Below are 16,631 nucleotides of genomic sequence, written 5' to 3' on the forward strand. Positions count from 1 at the left end.
TCAAAGGAAACTAAAAAAAGTAGCACCTGGGAGGAAGTTGAGAGTACTCCAGTAAACTTGCTAATTTTATCAAATACTCAATTGTTCATAGAAAAGGAGTCAAACATCACATGGAATAAAGTGAATGAGTCATTCTCTGCAAGAAGATTCAAAGAAGATATTCAAGACCGAAAAGTGTATTTCAATGTCCAAAGGCCAGGTTTACATAATATTGCATGCAGGTGCCCATCTTTCCCATCTACAGAAATTGTCAGATGGATAATATCTCATACATATTCCAAGACTATGACTCTTAGTAGTGCAAGTGGACAAACTCTTGCCTCTTTTCTGGCACCAGATTACCATCTCATGTATCATTTGTCAGAACTGGAATTGCTCACAGATTCTTACTTCTATGCAACTACTAGCTATTTGAGCACAATGGACATTTTCAAAGGCTTGTTGAAAGAGTCAGAAAAGTTCCCTCAGACACCCATCCACACCTACAAGAAAAAATATCTTAGGAAGGCTTATGAGTACATGATAGTTCTATATTATAGGATTTATGGTTAGTAGAGTATTGAGACCTTCCCCGAAGGTTGGGCGTTCTTGCTGAATTAGATTGTGAATGAAGGAAAACCATTTGACTGGTCATACTTGTTGGCCCAATAGTTGAATATCCATGTAGATAATGGCAAAAATCCTCACAAGGGAAAGTAAGATAGATTCTACATGTCTACCTATCTACTGGATGAAATATACATTGACAATTCATTTCGTGAAATGAATTAGACTTGTACACCAAGAGAGCATGTTGTGCACATTTACTACAAGTTTATTTCATAGTGCAGCCATGAAGGAGTAATGGAAAATATGGATAATGACTTCCTCATTCCATTGTAAAAATTAATCTTTAAGGAAGAACCACCTTTCATGTCATATGGGGCAATGGAAGTAGTGTCAGAAATAATAGATTGGTTTGCCTCACTAGATGGCACTTTCCTTAGAGTGTTTGGTAGAACGAAGATTCCACATCTTCTATTGAGGTATGCCACCCATAAGATAGTCATGCAAGAGAATTTTTACCATATTTCCATAGGGTTATCAAGCGTTTTTTACATGAAGAAGTAACAACCTTGACCCACTCTTCCTTTGCAAATCAGATTGTACGAAATTAAGAATTTTAAAGTTGCAAACACTTAAGGCAATGAAATAGACAAAATTCACATTTGTTCATTTAGACTCAATCTATATGATACTAAGAATTTTTTTAAAGAAGTTCCAGGGAAAATTTTAAGAACCCCCCCAAATTTACATGTATAATAAATGGGCGAATCTCCATGGTATATAGGAAAAATGGAAGGCGATTTTATCAATAATATGATATGTATATATAATTTTTTTGCGAATCTCTCACCAGGCATGGCGAATATTTTACTCAATTATAAAATCTTGTGTTTATTGAATACAAAAATGAAATCATTGCATTTCTTTAAAATATCTTTTGAAATCAAAATTACCGAAATTACATATCGATAACCTAGTGGGTGTAGGATAAAATTCACCCGTGCCATTCACAGAAAGCATGAGAAAAAACCTAATACTATATATAAAACCAAGAAAAATTCAAATTCATCACTTCTAGGGACCATATTTTACTCAATTATAAAATCTTGTGTTTATTGAATACACAAATGAAATCATTGCATTTCTTTAAAATATCTTTTGAAATCAAAATTACCAAAATTACATATCGATAACCTAGTGGGTGTAGGATAAAATTCACCCGTGCCATTCACAGAAAGCATGAGAAAAAACCTAATACTATATATAAAACAAATAAAAATTCAAATTCATCACTTCTAGGGACCTCGTAACCACCCTGCCAATACACAAGTATGTTCCTGTTTGCAATTAGAAAAATTACCCAAATTACAATCTGTTTACTCCACTTCTAGGGACCTTGTAACCACCCTGCCAATACACAAGTATTTTCCCGTTTGCAATTAGAAAAATTACCCAAATTACAATCTGTTTACTCCAACATATGTTGGAAAGTTATAGAAGGATGACTACTGCAATCAATCCATTCCTTTTAGCCCTGGATTTGTTTCAGTTTAAAACAGAAGTATACAAATATACTTGTCCAATGTCTATTCTTTAACCATTCACCTTAAGATGTTTTTACAATATAATTTCCTAAGTCTATTTAATATCTTCATTATCATAAAAACCAACCTATATTCATCTTAACTCCACATCTACCACTCTTAGGGGGATGAAATCTATTTATCCCTCTGAGCACTTGGTAGACCCAGAATTAAGATGGATCTAAGATAGAATTTCCCCTTTAAATAGTCTATGCTCACATGAATACCATGGGTTATCATAAACCTGGAGCTTAAAAATTACTATTAGTAATTTATAAAAATTGATAAAATTAATAGTTGATTTTTATTTTATTTTTATTTTAACCAAGCTAAAATGTTTAACATACATTAAATTACAACATCCATTTTTACTCTTGATCAGATCAAATATTTTTTCACTCTATGCTAGTTTGCATATCACGATATTTGATACCTCTCGGGGGTTAGTAGATCCATAGTAAAGATGGATCTATGCTGGTTTAATTCCCCCATTTAAATAGGCTACATTCCAAGTGAATACCATGGATCAATACCATGTGCCATTTTTATTTTTATTAATACTAATATTAGGGTTAATAATGTTTTTTTGCATGGTATTAATAACAATCTAGTCCATGGTATTTGTCCTATAGTATAAATATAAGGTGACTTATGGAGTAAATATAAAAAAATGTTTTATTTGTTTACCATACCTCTCGTTTATTTATATTTTTATTAATTTACCATACCATTCATAAATACAAGGTGACTTATGGAGTAAATATAAAAAATTGTTTTATTTGTTTACCATACCTCTCGCTTATTTATATTTTTATTAATTTACCATACCTCTTTTACAAATATGGTATTTGGCCCATAGGATTCACTTAAATAAAACCTCTTTCTTGAGACTTCATAAATAGAACGAGGGTTATGGACTAAATATAAAAAGAGGTTTTATTTATTTACCATGTGTCTAGTTTATTTATATTTTTATTTATTTACCATACCTTTTGAGTAAGTATAAAAGGACGTTTTATTTATTTACCATACCTCCACTTTACTTATATTTTTATTTGTTTACACCCTTGCATGTATATAAGGTGACTTATGGAGTAAATATAAAAAATGCTTTATTTATTTACCATATCTCTCATTTATTTATATTTTTATTAATTTACCATACCTATTTTATAAATATGGTATTTGGGCCTTTGGCCCATAGGATTCACTTAAATAAAACCTATTCTTGAAAATGGGCGAATGGATTCACTTAAATAAAACCTATTCTTGAAAATGGGCGAATGGAAGGTTGTAACTCCTAATTTCAAGGGCTAAATTTACCTTTTCTACCCTCTCCCTTAAAATAAGGTGGGCTATTTGAGGTGATTTGTAAAAATGTACTTGATACAAAATATTCGCCCACTAAAAATTTAAAACCCCTTAATTTCACCAAAGGGCGAACATTCGCCCCTAAAATCACCCCTATAAAGAACATTAGCAAAGATTCATTTTCAGTGGCTAAGAGGGGATTTTCGCTGGCCCAGGGAAGAAGAGATGAAGAATTGTTATAATTCCTCTGAGTCCAACAAACCAGTTAGCTTCGTAAGAACATCAGAGGTTTCTCTACAGAAGGAATTCAGGCTAGAGAAAGTACCAGCAAGAGGGTTCAACCTACTGTGTGAAAAATGTAAGAGGAAAGTTGCACACAGTCCAGTGGAATATGAAAGAAGATCCAATCATCTTCAAAGTGGCCATAATAGTAGAAAAGAGGAGGAAACAGAGGAAGCAAGAAGAACAGATGAAGCATAGAGATGAAAAAGAGCAAAGGAGATTGGAAGAAGAAAGCAAAAGAAAAGACTAAGAATAAAGGTGAATAAAATAAGAACAAAAAGAAGCATGGAAATAAGCTGATGAATAAAAGAGGGACCAACTACTAGGAGAGTAGAGTGAACAATTGTAGGACTAGGAGATTTCTCAAGAAATTGAGGAGTTGATTGTGATTTAACACATGGAGGTGGAACTAGAGCTATTGAAAAAATATTTTGATCTCATGCTGAGCACTCAGTAGATAAACATTTAGTCTCCCCCTCCTCTGACAAGAGAGCAAGCTCCAAGTGAGGAATATGAAATTGTTCCTCTTGATGAGTGTCCAACCATGGAAATGTACAATCTAACTTGAAATGAGATTCATAAGAATATTAGACAAGCAAGGAAGAAACATTTTCTGAAAAATCTCGCATCTCCTGGATTCATCAGAGAAAGGGGGATTTTGACAGACACCAAAAGGAATCCAAACGCCATTTCTGCGGCTAGCTTGGTCATCGTAGGTTCTACCAAGTCAAACACAAAGTATTTGATGGTTGAGAAAAAATAGTTGGAAAGAACTTACAGGCTACAAGGAAAGAAGTTGAACAACTTCGAGAAGAGTTGTAGAATGTAGCACTCGCACAAGTATATTTGGAAGAACTTAAGGCAACCATATTTTGTGAAGTATCAACATTGGGATAAATCATGTAGAGCCTTTATGAGGAGCTTGTCACCGTGCATAAATAAGTTCTCCACTTGCACAACATACAAAAGAATTTTAAGGATAATGCTAAATCCCTTAAGGCGATGCATACATCCATCATTTCCATGCATGAGTTTTAATGCAATACAAATGGGAACCATCTGAATTGGCAAAGAAAATAAGGCAACATGTAGAGTTTGAGAAAGTACAAGTCCAGATGATCATTCAAAGTAACAAACAATGCACCTCATTCATTGCCAATATTCATGCCTCATATGCATGATTATACAACATCATGGATTTCATGGTGAAATTGCACAAGATCCCATTAGTTGGCTCACTCGCTAAATCCAAATGCAGGAATCAAGTAAGGAAGGAGGTTGAAGAATACTTTCATCAATTTAGACATCACTACCAAAGAAAATCTTGAAGCGAACATGAAGAATATGAAGAAGTACATTATTGGCCTTGTCTATATCAATACCATGCTTCTCCTGCTAAATAAGGAAACTCAAACCAATTCCAAATCAATCTACCCATATGCCATGGAAGCTAGAGTCCACTTCTAGCCTGATCCCATTACATAGTTTGGGGGATTCATCACACACTCTAAATCTTGGCACTGTCATGTGACTGAGAACCTACAAGTCCAAGTTGCTAAGCTGGAGTTTCGCCAAACACAAGCTTAGCATTTTTTTGTCTTATTAGTTTGTCTAATTGGCTCTAGCAACTTTTGTCCTATATGGGTACATCTATATTGTAATGTTCTTTTGTAATTATTTTGTAAGTGAAATTCCAAGTGTTAATTATGAATGTGGAGAGCCATTTTGTAATGAAGTTGAAGAATCATGAGGGATCAAGAGTCACAAAAGAAAGATGAATTTAATCACCCCTATTGTTATGAACATGTCCTCATAACTCATGTAAAGGGCATTTGAGAGCTAAGATTTTATCTATGCTTTTAGCTTAGGATTAGGAGCTTCTCCATAGCATAGAGGAAGTATTTTTCTTTGGAGGAGAAGGTGTTGACTTCATGTTCCACTATTGGGACTAGTGGTTCGTCAATGGTATATTCATTCATGGAACTTTCACTTTAATAAAAGCTCAGAGCCGACACATTTTCATGCATATGTTTTGAATATAATAGGAATATCATTATTGTGTTTCTAATATATGTTATTTAATTTATGATAATTCTTATGAACTATTTCATTTACATTATTATGAATCTTGTTGAATTCCTATTGTTGTATATTCTCATCATGGTCAACTTCTGAACTATTTTGCAAGCTAACTGGTGATGTCTTTTATACTCATGTGTTGCTTGCAAGTTGCATACTATTGCAGGATTCTAAGGGGCTCACTCACTTTCCCTTAATCATGTTAGAACCTTTCATGCATTGCACTTGACCCTTCACAGATTCACACACTTGTCCACCAAAGTCACAAATACACCATTCTATGTGTTATTGTAGCCAAGGCACATCATTAAAACCCACTGCTTCAGAAATCAGGCCATATTTTGTATGGGTATCCTACTCCAAATGGTCTGAGCTCTGATTGGGATTTCATATCCGGGAGACTCCATAAATGTTGGTGGTTCTAGAACCATCAACAAGTTATATCAGTCCTGACTTCATGGATATGTTTTGCTTGAATAAGGAGGTGCATGCAAAATCTTGGTTGGTGAAGTTGGTTCACATAGCATGATTTTGGGTATGGATTAGTTGTCCATTCATAGGACTAAAGTGGGCTACTATGACAAGGATGTTGAGTTCCTGGATGGTTATGGGGAAAGGATAATCTTGTGGGGTAATAATAAGCATACATTAGTGAGAATTATTACAACTATACAGGAAATTTACAGTGCCAAGGAAGGGTGTGTATTGTTTGCAGTTCATATTTCCAGTTATAAAGGAAGGATGTTGAGGATGATGAAGATTTGAAGAGGTATTCAGTTTTGCAGCAATTTGAGGATGTGTTTCCTACAAATATTTCAGAGTTTCCTCATCATAGGGAAGTGGATCTCTCTACTAAGTTGGTACCAGGAGCAACACCAGCATCTAAGGCACCTTAGAGAATGAGTACTCCATAGTTTGTGGAACTGAAGTTGCAACTTAAGGAAATGCTTGATAGGGGATACATAAGGTCAAGTATGTTTCTTTGGGGTGAACCAATGTTGTTTTTAAAGAATAAGGATGGATGGTGCTATGAAGTTCTGCATCGCTTACAAGAAGTTGAATAAGGTGACTATCAAGAATAGGTATCCATTTTTGCAGATTGGCGATTTGTTTGATCAGCTAAGGGGAGTGTCAGTGCTATCAAATATGGACCTGAGATCAATATATGATCAGGTGCATATCAAAGAAGAAGATATTTACAAGGCCGCATTCCATACTGGGTATGGGCATTATGAATTTGTGGTGGTTCCTTTTGGTCTTACTAATGCTCTAGTTACTTTCATATATTTGGTGAACCATGTGTTACATCCTTGTCTGGATTATTTTGTGATAGCATTCATTGATGATGTATTGATAAATTATAAGAATGAGGAAGAGCATGCATAGAACCTCGAAGTAGTGATAATATTTCTAGGAGAGCATCAATTGTATGCCAAGATTAGTAAGTACCAATTTTTTTTAGATTGAAGTTCTTTACATGGGGCATGTTGTTTAAAAGGAAGGCATAGTAGTGGACCTAGAAAATATTAAATCTATCATGGAGTGGCTAGATTTTAGGAATGTGGATGAGGTTAGATCATTCATGGTATTAACAGGTTATTACAGGAGGTTCATCAGGAACTTCTCATGGATTTCCTATCATTTTACATCTTTTCCGTTAAAAGGAAAGAAGTTTGAATGGATTGAGGAGTGTGTAGCTATCTTTGAGAAGTTGAATAATTTTCTTACAAATTTCCAGTCATGAATATTACAGGTCGAGATAAAAATTTCATTCTATGTACAAATGATTGCAAGAGAGGACTTGGTGGAGTCCTAATGCATGACTGATAGGTGGTATCCTATCAGCTAAGGAAGTTGAATGAGCATGAGTATAACTATGTCACTCATGATATTGAGTTGGTAGCTATCATTCATGCCTTGAAGATGTGGAGACACTATCTTGTTGGAAGGAGGTTCATCTTGATGAGTGATGACATTGGTATGAGGTATTTGTTTGGCCAACCCAATCTGAATGTCATGCAAGTTAGATGGTTGAATACCCTAATTTATTTTGACTTCAAGATCATATAAATTAATAGAAAGGAGAACAAGGTTTCATATGCTATCAGTAGGAGAGTTCATGTGAATCATATTACAACAAATATTTCTTGTGGGATATACTTGGAGGAGAAAATCATGTAGGTAGGACAACATGATGGCATGTATGAGAATTTGAGGCATAGGTTGTAGAAGCAGGGTGAAGGTGATATGGATGAGGAGTTTCACCTCGTAAAAAATGGCTTTGTGAGATTCAAGAACATGATTTATGTGTCAAACAATAGTAAGCTCAAGTATCTTATCTTGAGGGAGTTTCATGTCAATCCGTATTCAAGTCACCCACGATATCATAAGTCTTTGATAGAAGTAAATAAGTTATATCATTAGCTGAACCTGAAGAAAGAGGTGGTTTAATTTTTTTCTAGATGCTTTGTTTTCTTGTATATCAAATTAGAGTGTAAGCATCACGTTGGTTTATTACAACCTATTTTGAATGCAAAGTGTAAACGGGAGGGAATTTCCATGGACTTCAATAAAATTTTGTCGAGGAAATCGAAGAAAAATGATTCCATCATGGTTGTGGTTAATAGGTTGAATAAGGTAGCTCACTCCATTGCAATAATGTCTACGAATTCGGCTAGTGAGGTAGCTCAGATCTTCATCGGGGAGATAGTGAGATTGCATGGTGTTCCCAACAAGATCATATCATACATAGATGCCAAGTTCACTTCTAGGTTTTGGGAAGAGTTGTTTGTAGGACTGGAGAAAAGTTTAGTTTTTAGTACAACTTATCATCTACAGAAAGATGGACATATAGAGAGGGTTAACAAGATTCCTGAGGATAGCTTGAGGATGTATGTTAACCTGAAAATACTATATCAATACCAAAAGATATATATCTTCTAATACCAAAAGATTACAAAGTTTCTAACACAGGTCACTATCAATTTATCATTAATATGATTTCATTTCAGTATGATAACTCATAAATTCAATCCACCTTTGAAAATTGAGAAGAAAACATAAAATGTAATTGTTCAAAGTCAAGGACTTCCTTTTTGATGCCATATTTCCATATACATATATCAGTAGAGCTTCTTTAAAATGGAATAATTAAATCAGCAAGTGTTGCTACTTGTCTGCCCATAAACCACTATTTTGAAAAGGTAATTGATCTTACAAATAAAAATACCAAGAAATCTCCTCATTAGCTAGATTGTCAATTTTCCTACACTAATATAGCTTAACTAAAAGATGTTATTGAGAAAGAAACAAATACTACATAGGAAGCAAACATGAAGCATTCCCATTTATTTAGTGGCCATGATCCTTTAGCATGCTTGCAATTTAGGAAGTAATCTACTAGATTACCTTTGACAATAAAGTGAATGAAAAACATGTAAACATGGTTAGTTTGAAACATGATTGTTTAAAATTCAAGCAGCTTGACGATGCAAAATTTTCAGCAAGCAATTTCAGTAAAGTTAAAAAGAATGGTAGTTATGGAGAGAAATGTGAATGGGAAATATGATGAATTTCCCATTGAAACAGTTCCCACAAATTAATTTTATACAAATAACAATGAACTTTCCTAATGCTACTACTAGCCTACCTACAAAGTTCACATGAGGAAAGCTATAAAAATGCAAAATTCCTCTTAAAGCTTGGGATATGGAAAAATTTGGTAATTCAAAGGATGGATACACAACTTGAAGATGCAATACTCATGAAGTGTAGAAAATTAAAAATCAAAGCTAATACATGTTAGCAACCTTGAAATGGGTACCAATAAAAAATAAAAAGATTGCAGAACTCCAAAGTACACACATATCTAGGAGATGCATGCAGATATGAGGTTGAACTGCATATATTAGAGTTTTAACTCATTTCACTGGTTGGTCATTTTACAACCAATTTTACTAGATATTGATCAATGCAATCAGCCCAAGGACTATCAACTAGTGATTTCACTATTCAAAGTGCATGTCAAACAACATTGTGGCACTTGAATCCACTTCCAAATGCAATATGCCAAATCTGATTTCCTTTTCGAATATGTTCTTTGACCTCAATGTAACTGAGTTCATACAAAATTGAGCTTGAGGAAGTGTTTCCAAAGCGATGTAGAGTCATCCTTGAAGCCTCTATATGTATTGGCTTGAGATGAAAGTTCTTCTGAAGCACATCAACCAATGCTCTTCCTCCAACATGAATACAAATGCTCAAATGCAAGCTTAAAATCTAGAATATAGGGTTTTATCTTCATATTGAAGACCTTTCTCCCAACAAGGGTGGCAAAGAAAATTAATTTCTCACTAATGGGAAGAACAAGAGGTCTTAGAGTTGTGATATTAGTCTTCAACAGTCCTCCTATTATGGGTATAAGTTCTTTGGATAATGACATACCGAGCTTGCTAGCTTCATATTTATCCTGATAAACACCATTGAATGCTTTATCATCGACTTATTTATGAGTTATCACAACATGGACAAGCTTTTAATTTTCACGACGATGGTCGGAGCACTTATTTGAAAGAAGAACTGGAGATCCCCCAACACAAAATATGAAATTGGGTACCAACATTTACATTTTGTTGCCAAAATACCAATTATGTGTAATGTTTTCTATGATCATAACTATTTCATATTTGTGTCTATGAAATTGTAACAAATACTTGATAAGATCAATGGAAATAAATCTTACATTACAACCCATTCCACCCAAATTTAAGATCTGAATGTTCCCTCTCAACATATACCTATTCACAATCATAACAGATAGTGAATGAGTTGCATTGAATAGACTGTAACTCACCACAATAATCGAGATATGCTTGGGTTTCAAGCCTATTTTCTTAAAAAGATTGCTTAGGGAACCAAACATGACCTGCTCGACTTCTTCTCATGCTATGGCCATGGAGGGATGAGGGGGAATATAATACATTGTAGTAGGAAGATAAGTGTTGTCTTCTAAACCCGATCGTTCCAGTATCTTTGCCTATAATTCCAAGGTTGAACCTTGAAAATATACCAAAACCTTCGAGTGTTCCATAAAGTGTTGGAAGTTCACTTTAAGGCTTTTATGGGACTTTTAGCAGGAGTAATCCATAATATACACAAGTTGAGGGTGAGACATCATATAGACCATGCACCTGAAAACAAGAATGGCCAAATAAACAAGAAAACTCACAAGATTGAATTGTAAATGGATCTAGAGGAATCCATTTCAAGAAGCATACGAACCATACCAATAATGATAGGGATCAATAGTAGAGTTAAGACATGTGTTATAAGATAATTATAGATGAGTTTGTCATATTTTAGATTGACACTCTAAAGGAAATCGAGAAGTATATGTGACATACTAATCTGGATAGCCAATGCATTAGAGTCATGATGGTTTGTTGGCTTGATGGGTGTTTAGTTTTACCCATTATAGTATTATCGTTAAGTCAAACTAGGTCTTGAGAAAAAAAAAATTGGATTTTGAATTTACCCTTCAAGCCAGACTCCAAGAAAGTCTCAGGTATGAGAACTAAGCTATAAATCTAATATTTTAGAGGGAAGAAAAAAAATATTAAAAATAGAACAGAGGATTCCTACATTGGGCTAGAAATTTTGAAGCTAAATGATTCCTGTAAGAAGTCAAAATTGATCCAAAATAAACTCTATGGCTACCATTGTCCATTGATTTTCCATGAAAATGATACAACTGGAATGGCAAATTTTAAAAATTCCACCTCTACAAATATTTCTTTCTAGCATGAACGTCATTGAAGCTCCAAACAATGAAACCTCAATATGGTCATTCAATCATAGAAAAAAAAACATATATATCATAGTCATCAATAATTTTAATTTAGAAATCAAATTGCAGAGAGTCAAGAGTATGAGTAATGAAATTACACAACAAGGACAATACTTTAAAAAAACAAGAAAGTCATCATAAACATCAAATCTATATAAGATAAACATGATGAAAAGGGGAAAGGAAGAAAACAAATTGATAGAAAAGTAGGACAAGGTATGGCTTAAGGCACCATCTATCGATACATTCGTGTTTTGGAGTCATGCCCTTAGTCTGCACTTTAGTTCTAGTAGCCCCAAAATCTGAAATCTTGATATAAATTTTTGCAGATATTATCCTATTAATAGACTTTAGATCCCTGTGAATAAACCAAAGACTTTATAGATACTCCATGCCCCTTGCGACATCTGATGCCCACTTCATTGTTAATTTTAAAGGCACTCAAAGGTTCCGTCTCTTGCTAATTTTGAAGGCACTGGGTGGTTCTATCTCCTATTAATTTTTAAGGCACTAGGCAGTCCTGTCTCCTACTAATTTTGACAGCACTCGACAATTCTATCTCTTTTCCAAAGGCTACCTCATAGAATCCCCCTTGGCATCCTCTATAATAATACACCAAACCATAATTTTCTACAACCCCCTATGAATCTCACCACATTCTGATGCCTAAGAGTGGCCACCATCTTGACTTCCTGTGTTAATTGTTGCTCCAAGATTTAGGTTTTGTTTGTATTTTCCTCCATCCTCTCAAGGATCTTCAATGGAACATCCTCACAATTGTAGGTACCTTTATAAAGTTTACCAAACACACCCTATGAAAAAGGAGGACCTGTGTTGAGTTTTATTAAGTCAATGGTGCACTCATCATATTCTTCAAGGCCATCGATAGGGCACATGTGATCCATAGGAATCTGTGTAAGGAAATATTATCCAAGGGTACGAGCATCTATGTTGTTATGGGATACATTGTGGGCTATGAACCTACCATGGGTTCTTGTCCTAGTTCACAAATCGAGGTGCATTAATATTGTTGTTATGTAATTGTTTGAGCCAACTTTGCCATCCATTTCTATCCATTATGTACATGGGCACTGTTGTTCCTTAAGAAAATACCGGTTGTAGAGAAATTGTGCTTAAGACATTAATAAACATTATTTTACTGTCACTTATTTGTTACTTAGATATAATTTGTGTTCTCAAATGAAGGACCTAGAAAACTTGGTCTTTAACCCTTAATACATATGTGGCTGGAAAATATCAGAATGCTATTTGTTCCTAGATATAAATGATAAATGAAGAAAGCTTGAAGGAAAAGTTAAAGTTAATATGTTGATATTTCACAAAAGCTATTATCCGTCACTTAGAAGAATTATGAAAATGAGAACTGAATCATAGACAATATGCTGCTTAACACAGAAACTACTATTTGTGACCCTTGGAGAAGTTAAAGATAATATGTTGATCTTTCACAGAAACTATTATCTATAACTTATAAAGGAAGGTGGAAAATTCAAGTATAGGAGCGCTCTTTTAAGGAATTTTAACTTCATCTACATAAGAAAATAAAGAACTAAAACTTCATTACTATACTTGAAAGAAGAAAACATAACATGACACATGACAGAGAAGGTTACAAAATTATACCCAACAACTCATGGAAACTTTTGATTCTTTCATTAATCAATGATGATATCAGGAATACAGTGGCCTAGTCTTCGATTTCTCCAAAATTCGAACCCTTTCTTTTTAAATTTTCCTCTCTCTATACATTGTGGAACAGTTCTTGATTTCTCAAACTGATGCATGAGAATTCAACCCAAGAGAAAATCATTGTAATTAAGTAGACGTAGGGGGTCATGTATTTTAGGGAAGTTGGATTCCTAAGTGATCAATTAATGTAATATTTAGGCTTTTGAGTGCATAGAATAGAAATTAATTAGATAATGTGAGGATGTTGTAAATTCTCTCGAATAAAGGAGAACATGAGTGGCTAATAATGACAAAAGAGTTAAAAGTAAATTATAACTCTTAAACATTTCACGATTCGAGGAACTAGAGCGAGAGTTCTTAGGAATTCAATGAGATTAGAAGTGGACATAGAGGATAGAGGACATTTAGGAGTCAGTTCAGAAGATCTAGGATTTGAACTAGAATTAGTTCAGAGAAAGCTTTCTGGTATAAATGTAAGCCAATGGGCAGAGTAAAGGAGGAGGCCATTGATAATGAAGAACACGATTGTGAGAGACAAAAAGTCTCTCATATGTAATCAATTGTTTATATTTATATATACAGAGCTTTTTTCCAGAACTGTATGTTGGCATTATCACACAAGTTTGGTGCTATGACACAGGTGTTGTCCATGATGGCAACTCACTCAAATGACAGGTCGTGGTTTAGGCTCTTAGAATGAAAGAAAAAGAGATATATGCAGGTTCCTCTTAACCAAGTCACGTATACATGCGGGTTCGACGATCAAAAGGCGCGTATACGTATGCACACTCTTTCATGCGAGGAAAAGCGTGTACATGTGGGAAAACTTACTTTTGGTCCATGGTATTTAGTCCTTGGTATTTGGACCTATGGTTTTGGACCATGGTATCTCATTCGAAGTGTTGAACCCAGGTATTGGGTCCATGGTATTGATTCTTTATGGTTTTGGACCATGGTATTGAGTAAGGCCTAAGACTATAAAAGGGGGAAGAGATCATTAGGCAAAGGTATTGACTCAAGCATTGAATATCTTACAAAGAGGAAGATCTAGAATTGGGTTATGGTGCACAACTAGATCTGAACCAAGGAGGAACCTGAGTGCTAGAAGCAGAATAAGTTCTATTTTTGGGTCAAGATCTTAAGGCTTGAATAGTAGTATCTTTGTGTGATTTTGATCTGTTATATTTGGCGCATGAGTTGATCTATAAATTTGATAATCTGGGTATAACTGATGTCTGAATAAGTGAAAAGGGTAAATTATCTTTTATAGGTCTCTATGCAGGTTCGACACAGCAGAGGTGCGTATACACCTGGTTCAATAACTCAAAACAACGTATACACTAGTTTGCCTTGAAACAGATGCGTATGCATGCAACTTTCACATATTGAAGTAGTGTACGTCTCACAAAATATGTTTTAGCTACTTCTGTTTATTGTTGCAGTGTTCTGGGTTCAGAATTGGTGCCTGGTCACTGTTACTGTTTTTTAGGTATAGCATTCAGAGAAGTGACTATTTGATTCAGTTTTGTTTGGTGCAAAGGGAATTGGTTGATGCAAATACATTTGATGTTTGATTGATGTTATTGATGGATCCAATCTGAAAATTTATGAAACGTGGTCCCTGGAAGAAAAGAGAAGGTTGTAGCCTTTTGTAGGTCAACACCTATGTACTAGTACATCAGCTAGTACAAGAGCTAAGGGGGTTGTAGCTCCCTTCCAGGAGAAGTTGAAGAACGAGAGAAGGTTATAGCCTTTTGCAGGTAGAAGCTTGCATACTGGTATAAGACTACACCAGTACAAAAAGATTGTAAAAAGAAGTTTCTAATTGAAAGAAGATAGAGATGCATTGCAGCAGGTGGTTTTCACCCACATTGGGTTTCCACCTTATATCTTGTGTCAATGTGTGTGATGATCTGTTCTATTTTACTGCACCTATTTATTGTTCTTATGGTTAATGAAGTTTTGAGGCACTGATTAAAGATCAACATTTAATGAATCATAAGTTTACTGATATAAGCTGGTTGCCTTAGACACAGTAACGTATATATGCAGTTTCCCATAGCTGAAGTAGTGTATACAAATCTAATTGTGAAATGAAAAATAATTGATTTGATAATATTGATTCACCCCCCCTCTCAATATTATTTCTAGCAATTGGTATCAGAGTAGGTCCTTCAGAAGAAGCTTGATCGCTTGAAGGAAGATCTATCATGAGGAGCAACTACAAAAAAGAGGCATCTATCAGGCCACCAATCTTTGATGGGAGCAACTTCATCTATTGGAAGGTAAGAATCATAGCCTATCTTCAATCTCTTGGTACAGAAGTTTGGGATATCGTGGAAGAAGGATACACATTTCCATCAACAACTCCTATAGATACGGCTGGTAAGAGGTAGTATGAAACAAATGCAAAGGTTGTCAATACTATATTAGGAAGTTTATCTCAATCAAAATTTGTCAAGGTTATGTAGCTCAAAACTGCAAAAGAAATATGGGACAAGATCGTTCTAAGCTATGAAGGAGATGATTAGGTAAAATGTGCAAAACTACAATCTCTCAGAATTCAATATGAAAATCTCAAAATGCACAATGATGAAAGTGTGGATAATTATTTCTTACGTATAGATGAGATTGTTAATCGTATGAAAAACTTGGGTGAAGAGATAAAATAAGTTACTTTGGTGGAAAAGGTTCTAAGATCTTTGTCTTCTAAGTTTGAATAAAAAAAAATTTCCATAGAAGAAAAGCACAATCTACAGAGCATTACCATGTCACAGCTGCACGAAATCCTAACTACTATCGAAATGAGAAAAGGGGGACCATCAGATAGGAGAGAAGCCACATTCAAAGCTTCAGGAAAATGAGATTACAATGATTCATGACATATGTTAGAAGGAGAGGAAGAATAAAACTTTGTTAAGAACCTTCAAGGAGGTTCTGGAAGATTTAGAGGTAAGCTACCTTTCAAATGTTTTGCTTGTGGAAGAGTTGGTCACTATGCAGCCAAGTGTCCTCATAAAGATAAGCTTGACAAAGGTAAGGAACCAGTTAGATGGAACAGAAAAAGGAATGTATGTAAGAAGAGCTATTATACACATGAAGACAGTGATGGATTTTCAATTAGAGATGAATATGAACAATGTAATGATTATAGACTTTTGATGGCTTTTTAAGATGATGATTTCTTGGATGCTATAGATGAAGATGATCTCTATGAAGAAATTTCTAAACTTAAATTCTGTTTAGAAGAAAAGAGTATGATCATAGATACTCTA

General features: G+C 34.6%; 2 pseudogenes; both read right to left on the reverse strand.

Moving 5' to 3' along the window:
* Window positions 1-9,737: 9,737 nt before the first annotated feature.
* Window positions 9,738-11,201, reverse strand: LOC149201836 (3-ketoacyl-CoA synthase 4 pseudogene; annotated as a pseudogene).
* Window positions 11,202-11,740: 539 nt separating this feature from the next.
* On the reverse strand, window positions 11,741-12,551 carry LOC149201837 (serine/threonine-protein kinase STY13 pseudogene; annotated as a pseudogene).
* Between the last annotated feature and the right edge of the window lie 4,080 nt (window positions 12,552-16,631).

The sequence above is a fragment of the Pinus tabuliformis genome, chromosome 2_1 (genome assembly GCF_031772625.1).
Source record: "Pinus tabuliformis cultivar Carrire ecotype Pingquan chromosome 2_1, CPIR1, whole genome shotgun sequence".
Lineage (NCBI taxonomy): Eukaryota > Viridiplantae > Streptophyta > Pinopsida > Pinales > Pinaceae > Pinus > Pinus tabuliformis.